The 8,262-nt window shown below is 33.9% G+C and overlaps 1 protein-coding gene across 3 annotated transcripts in view; it reads left to right on the top strand.

Moving 5' to 3' along the window:
- Positions 1-2,920: 2,920 nt before the first annotated feature.
- The window catches only part of pot1 (protection of telomeres 1 homolog), a 45,408-nt gene continuing 40,066 nt past the window's right edge, over positions 2,921-8,262 (top strand). For all 3 annotated transcript variants that reach the window (XM_016448444.1, XM_016448442.1, XM_016448443.1), the window contains exon 1: positions 2,921-3,005. The gene's annotated coding sequence lies outside the window, so the exon portion shown is untranslated. The remainder of the gene's footprint in view (positions 3,006-8,262) is intronic.

Here is an 8,262-nt window from a genome sequence, read left to right as displayed (position 1 = left end):
TTTGTTTTTTGTCGGAACATATTTAGAGAAATTTAGCATTATATCACTTGCTTACCAATGGATCATCTGCAGTGAATGGGTGCCGTCAGATTGAGAGTCCAAACAGCTGATAAAAACATCACAATAATCCACAAGTAATCCACACCACTCCAGTCCATCAGTTAATGTCTTGTGAATTTATGTCATTTCTGACGGCACACATTCACTGCAGAGGATCCATTGGTGAGCAAGTGATGTAATGCTAAATTTATCCAAATCTCTTTTGATGAAGAAACAAACTCTCTATGAAGCCCGTATTTATAACACATTATAAGGGTATTCTTAAGGCATTATTATGAGTGCATAATGCATTATAAAAACACTTATAATATGTTGTTTCATCTCATAAATAATCATAACAACAATTATAATACATTATAAAACTTACTTATTTGTGGTTATAACTTTTATGAGTATTATTATTTATAACATGCAATAAACTCCATGTTAAATCCACTTAATTTATAATGGATTATAAGTCTCATATCTTGACATTATTTAAGATCTGTACAGTATCTTACTAGCTTACTGATATTACAATAAATATAATTAAAATCAAATGTGCCATATTACACATTCATCTGATCAAGATCTTTGATCTTATGGCTGTTTAAGAAAAAATATTATTTTTATTATTATTATTATTGTTGTTGTAATTATTTATAAGTGGTCTTTGTCTGTTTTAAGTAAAGTAACAAGTTAACAATAGCAAGATATGAGACTTATAATATATTATAACTATGGGAAATATAATCCATTGTAAGTTAAGTGGATGCACTGTGTTCATTGTGTGTTATAAATCATCATACTCTTAAAAGCTATAACCACAAATAAGTAAATATTATAATGCATTAAAACGGTTGTTATGATTACTCATGAGATGATACAACATATTATAATGTTGTTTATAATACATTATGCATTCATTATAATGCCTTAAGAATACTCTTATAATGTATTATAAATACGGGCTTCATAGAAAGTGTTACCACAAACTCTTCTACATCTCGTATGGGCTGAGGAAGAGTACATTTTCAGCCAATTGTCAATTTTCAGTGAACTTTTCCTCTAAGCAATGAATAAGAATAACTTGTACATTTACAAATAGTGATGCACATTTATCATATGAACACTAAATGCTTCCATGATACATTACTATCAACTCAGTACTTTGCATGCTAATGCCTCTTTGCTTTATTGTCTCTTTTTAAAGAGTTTAGATAATGCATCCATGTTCTCTTGCGCATTTCACTGCAAATGGAAAAATGTGTATCTTTCATTTAACATGCATGCCTGGTCACGAAAAGGTGTAAATTACAAACACATCTGATGAAAAATTGGATTAGTGCTCTGGAAAAGTGTCTGATTTACACATTATTTGTGCCTCATTAATGGCAGCCCCTTGTGTCCAAAATCTAACAGGATCATGATCTTGAGTGAGTCAGTCAAACAGGCAGCCAATAATCTTATAGCCAAGAATCTTATAGCATGTACTTACATAATCTTAATTTAGTATTGATTCTTAATTTAATTAATTGAAGTAATTCTTAATTTAGTATTGTCTTCCTGGAGGAAGACCTTTGAGAATCTTGGCTCACTCATACAGGTATCCTGTCATAGGATCCTGCGGGATACAGAGGAACCTGAATCGGTATCAAGCAGGTGGGATGCTGGAGGGCAGGCGCTTCCTGGCTGACATTTTATAGGATTTCACAGTATCTTTGAGTTTCAATGCATCCATGCCAGGAAAGTAACCAGAGGCGACGTCATAGAGCAGCTTTAGCACAGGACTAATTCTCCACGGTGATGTGCCAACAAATGCACTGAAACATGGTTAAATATGGAGAGTCCTCAGAACAGATGAGCCTCAGATAAATTACATAAATAATCATAAACAGAAGCAATATTGCACATCAATGCAAGTAATGAGCCTTACTGTATGAATCATAAAGAATTACTTTACTGTAAGGTGACTAGATTTCTGAAATGAAAACTGGGGACATTTCCTATAGTTCAGTCTTTAACATACTCACTTGATATTATCTTTGAATCAAAAAATGCGGAAAATGCATTTGTGAATGTGTGTGTGTTTTTTATGTTTTTGTTTTTTTGTTTTTTTTTTAATTGTGGGTTCCATATACTGGTCAAACTGATTCTAACTCGTTTTATTAAACAAAATCGCACTATGATAGTAAACACTAAAACTGTAAATGGTAACCATTGCAAATATCAGATCAAAACAAAAGTAGGCTATATATTATATACAATTATGACTTTACATTAAAAAAATACAAAAATAAAAAAATAGAATGGAATTTCACAAACTGTAAATATACAACAGTAGGCTACCTTCAACTTTTTAACTTTTCAAATGTTATTTTACAGGTATGTTTGCACTTTTGGAAATTGATCTTTATTATGTCTAAATTATCTTATTATTTTGCATTTTAGGCTAATTTTGAGCACAAATTAGCTATATTAATAAAAGAATAATTGTTGACAGAATAATTATTTGGTTGATTAATTTGTACTTTCACCCTACTTTAATGTCCATGGTATCTGTGTAGTTTCTCTTTCTAAGTTTACATGTATTTATTTATTCTGAACATGGTCACATTCTTTGTTAATTTTGTACAGTTGTTTGCATTGTTTTGTTTGCTATTTTGTATGTTAACTTTTCCTTTTTTTATATAGGCTACTTTATATGAAACAGAAAGCTATATATTTTAAATATAGCCTATACTGTGGAATCATTTTTGCCTTTGTATTTCATACTTTTGTAAAAGCATTCCGTTTCAATAAAAACTATTGCATGAAGGCAAATATTTACGTATAAAGAGTTTACTATTGCTCCCAAGCGGTGTGATTTCCGCGGGTTTTTTAATACGTCAACCAGTGACGTAATATCCGGTACAGTAAGCGCCTATTCTCAAACCTTCAGGAGGAGGAAGCTAAAGCAGCGTGCGGTGAGTTTAATATGTCAGATGAATGCAGTATTTCTCAGCTGTCGACTACAAAATATCAAGATGCATGGATGCAAATATAGCTGTGAAATAAATGTGCTAGACAGCTTGCACTGAGTAACTTAAGCAGGAAGTTAGCTAGAACAGCTAACTTAGTTGTTTACCTCAGTTGTGCAGGTGCTTACACTGTTTTGCTGGCTCTGCAGAGATGAATGTGGCTACATTTGATTGCCATTAACAAATGCATACATACAAACATTTACTAAACACAATGGAACGTATATTTATGATACATATGGTGCATTAAATACTCATGAAGTCTCAGGAGTCTTAATATACAGACTTTAATCGAAGACATAGTTAAGTGATAATGTTTACTGAAGTGCACAAAGTTAAACGCGAGCGATATGAGTTCAATTTGATGGCTCGTGTAATACCGCTACCATTGACATTAATGACAGCCGCTGCTCTGCATAAATGTCAATGTATAAACTCAATTACATAAAGGCCAACAGTCATTGCAGCTAAACAACCCTTGCTTCGCCACAGATTCCGAGAAAATAAAGTGGACCCTGTCTCTCTCTCTCATTGTCATTATCGTTTAGCGTGTGCCTGCATCTGTGGTGAATGTGCCTGAGGAGCTGTTTCCTCTAACATTAGCTGTTGTGATGTTGGCATTATTACTGAAGCGTTTTGTTAACAGGAGCTCATAGGGTCACATTACCATGCTCATGAAGCGCGCTGCTGTTTTTACGCTCGAATATATCCATTTAAACACAGCAGAGAGCCTTAAATGTGTGGAAGGATTGTTTGTCCAGGTCAGAGATATAGTTGTGCATAGCCCTGCTCATATCTTTGGGCATTTGGGCACCATAGGCTTGCAAGTCTACAACCAATTTTTGAGTATCACAAATGAAATGTTTGTCCTTTGGTAGTCTATAAAGGGCAATGAATGAATAAATAAATAAGTTGACAAGAAAAGTTAAAAGAATCAGGGCGTATTAGCCAATCGGAGAAATGGAAGGTACTTTAAAATCATTTTAGGATGATCAAAAAAAAAAAAAAACATCAAAAAGATTTAACATTACCATAAATTTTAACAAATATGTCCACATACACAGAAGAGCAATCTTTTATGTGTATTTAAGAGAGAAAAATAAAATATAAGAATAATAACAACAACAAAACATTTATACAGTTAAACAATAGTACAAATTATCTTCCTTGGGACAAAATCAGTGGGGGAATTATACAATAAAAAAGCTTCTATTTCTAATAAAAATAAATTACATTTTGGTATGGATTTCACCATTTTTTTTTAATGAACGTAGTATTTACCTTGCAAAATGTTAAAGTTAATGTCATAGTCTACTCAGTCATATAGTACAAATTATCTTCCTTGGGACAAAATCAGTGGGGGAATTATACAATAAAAAAGCTTCTATTTCTAAAAAAAATAAATTACATTTTGGTATGGATTTCACCATTTTTTTTTAATGAACGTAGTATTTACCTTGCAAAATGTAAAAGTTAATGTCATAGTCTACTCAGTCATTTTGCTTTTGTGTGAATATGTGCAAATAACATATTTTAAAGAGAGCATGTAATTGACATTTCTTTGAACAAATAAAAAGGCACTAACATCAGACCAAAATCTAAAAGACACAATCACATTTATAAAACAACTGAGACAAGTCTTCCTCGTGTGCTTTACAGAAAATGCAACTATTGCCAATGTCCATGAATTTAGAAAGAGCTATTGTACATGGGTAAATTGTGTGAAGCATTTTGAAATGTACCTCTTTAACTTTGTTCAAAATACAAAATTTGTAAGGATTTGACCAAGCTACTTTAATATCAGAAATTTTTGCATTCCAATGGAATTTTCCTCTAATGGAGATTTTATGTTTTGACTGAAACATGTGTCTAATATTTTTATTATTATAAGAGAAAGTAAATCTTTCAGTACCATCTATTAACTCTGGAAGTATCCTTTCATTGCTTCCAAAAGTTAGATGACTATTTATCAACCCATTTGGAATAGCTTTAACAACTTGTTGAAATTCTTTAAAGGGAATGGGGAAGTTGTAAAAATGAAGAAAAGTCTTCATAAGACAGAATGTTTCAACTATCATAGAACAGATCCATAACAAAATATATATTCCTTTCAAACCACTGGAAAAATAACGATTTATTCCTAGAGGTAATGACATAATTGTTCCATAAAAACATTTTATGTAAAAGTTGTGGTGGAAACAAATTTTCCAAGCCAATATTGATTGCTGCATGGTGAAATTTCGATAACTTAACTGGTAACTTTCCTGGAAGAAAATTACCATTTTAGGCATTCTGGTTTGCTGACATTGGGTTGAGTGACGTCTGGTGGGCGGGCCTTAAAGCTCTGTAATATTCCTTTTGTTTTTAGATCTCTTAGATTCTAAATATATTCTCTTTACTGTATATATACATTTGCTGGTATTTGCATGTTATTTAAATATTTTAAAATTAGGGATGCACCGAAATGAAAATTCTTGGCCGAAACCGAACAAAATGAAATACTGGGCCGAAGACCGAATACCGAACAAGGTTTTTCGAGGTTTTTTTCCCAATTTGAACACTGTGTGAATGTTATATTAAATGTATTAACAGAGCTGTTGAAATTATTATCATTATTATTGTCTTACTTTTTATTTTATTTTACAGAACAACAGTAAAATTACAATACTAACATTTATGAATGTTTATGTAGTTATTGCTTTTTCTCAACTTTTATTTTGGCGGAAACGCGCAGGAAGACCTTAATGCTTCTTTTTGTCGACAGCAGATTTATAAATGAGTCTCATTACGAATACGTCGCTCGTATCGCATTGTCACGTGCCTTGTAAAAAAAATCATAAAAATCTGATTGAGCAACTGACGAGCGCAGATTTCCCTCGCGGTTTGGACTTTGAACCCTGGTTAACGAGCAGATAGCGCCGCGAGCTCGTGCAGCGCTGTCAGAATACATGCCCTGCGTGCGTGTATTAGAAAACATGACGTTCTGCAGTTTATTTACTAATTGTTTAAGGCCATTTCACGATTTCAATCATCATACAGTAACCAGCAACAATCACCCCTTCCTCTTCTAATCGAAGACATGCGATGCAGTACTAAACAGTCTCTCGCTGTCGGTGCTTGTAATGATTTTTGCCTCTTTCTCCGACACTTTTAAATGCTTCCACAAAGCTGACATGTTTGTTGCATAGCGCCTCTCACTCTACGCTGGTTGCTATTTGATTGCGTCACGTCATTGTTCGGTACAGTTTATTCTGTCTTTTTCGCTTATTAGGCCGAACTCCGAAAGAGCTTTTTTTTGCTATTTTCGGCCGAATAATTTCGGTTACCGGTGCATCCCTATTTAAAATATTTTAATAAATAAATATTTTAATTTTATTTCATTCTTATTTAAATATTAACATTTTCGTAATGATGCAAACTTGAGTAGTGTGAAAGATTTATTTGTGAATTTTTTTCTAGGTTTTTTTAGTGTATCTTACTGTGCATTACTATACTGTGATGTCTAAATTTACTTATAGAAGAATTTAAAACTATTTTTTCCCCTTTTTTTGCATTTTAATATTGGCTGTTCCTTTCAAATTTTAGGGATGCACCGAATATTCGGCAACCGAAATTATAAGCGAAATAATCGCTTAAGCGAATAAGTGAAAAGGCCGAATAATATGTACCGAACAATGACGAACGCGATCAAATAGAGGCACGCGCTAATGCAGCAAACATCGGCAGTGTGAAAGTATTTAAAACTATCAGAGAAAGACGTAGAAATCATTACAAGCGCGAAGCACCGACAGCCAGAGACTGTTTAGTGCTGCATCACGTATCCGATGAGAAGATGAGGTGGCTAATGCTGGTGGTTAGGTTACTGTATGATGATTGAAATCACGTCTCCCAGTTTACCGGAGACCTACTTTAACGTGTTTCGGGAGGAGAGGATGAATTTGCGTGTTGTAAATCCCACATCTCGGATTCAGCGTGAACTAACATGGCGGCGCCCGTCACCTGGTATAAATCAACTAACAGATACAGTTTAAAATAATGGTCGCCTAAAAAAAACTCACGCTGGGGGCTCAGCTAGAATATTTTAAACTCACCTGTGAAAGGGATAAAAGCACCGTGCGCATTTTACTTTCACTTTGAATTAGCGGCAGGTCGGCGTCAATCCAAAATCACCTTAGATAAACGGCAAAATTAATTTAAATTGTGCTTTGTTGGTATAATGTCTGCTAGAGTGTTAAAAAAAATGTTCAGTGTTAAGTAAATATTTTTAAATTGTTCTTTTTTTAATTGATTTTTTTATTTGAAAAGCAGGACAAAACAGTAAAAAGCACATTTTGGCAATTTAATGCAATGGTGAAAAAAAATTGGCAAAATAGGCCTACATGGGGGGGGGGAAATGTGAAACAGTGTTTGGTATTCGGTATTCGGCCTTGGCCCAGTGTTTCATTTTGTTCGGTTTCGGCTTCGGCCAAGAATTTTCATTTCGGTGCATCCCTACTTTATTTTATCATCAAAAACATTTGAGGACAAAATAATCACTTGATTTGCCATAGATTGCCAAGCATCATTTCTTTGAAATGTCTTCAGAGTAGTGTTGTCACGGTACCAAAATTTCAGTATTCGGTACCAATACCAGTGAAAATCCACGGTTCTCGGTACCCGGCAACAGTGTTAAGCAGCCCAATTCCGCGGGAAAACCGCGAACTTGGCAACACTGGAAGAGGATAGCTTTCGTTTAGCGCATCAAGAACCGGGTTGACCGGGTACTCGGTACCACCAGTACTTAAGAAAACCTGGTACCGTAACGTTTTCATTTTTTTAGTACCGACTTGGTACCGAAATACCGGGCCTTTTGACAACACTACTTCAGAGTTTTCATTTGAAGCATTTAGTAGCAAGTTAACTAACTAGTTATCCACGCATATTGTGTTAGTGAAATAATCTGTGCTTAATACCTACTGTACCTTTTTTATTTTCCTGTTCACTGTTTGTCCAGTGTTTTCTTATTTAAAAATCCGACATTTTCTTCACATTTGAAATTGCTGTTTTTATTTTGCAATCTATTTCAGATAAATGCATCCCTAAACAGAGAGTAGCAATGAAATTAACTACGGTTTGTTGCTGGTCAGGCGGCTCTGCCTGACTAAGTGGGTGTTTTTTGGCCAGACTTAACAGAAATCACTAGAACTCAATAGTTTCAATAAAT

The sequence above is a fragment of the Sinocyclocheilus anshuiensis genome, unplaced genomic scaffold (genome assembly GCF_001515605.1).
Source record: "Sinocyclocheilus anshuiensis isolate Anshui unplaced genomic scaffold, SAMN03320099.WGS_v1.1 scaffold387, whole genome shotgun sequence".
Classification (NCBI taxonomy): Eukaryota; Metazoa; Chordata; class Actinopteri; order Cypriniformes; family Cyprinidae; genus Sinocyclocheilus; species Sinocyclocheilus anshuiensis.
The sequence above is the reverse complement of the archived record's forward strand: the minus strand, read 5'-3'. Positions and strand labels throughout refer to the sequence as shown.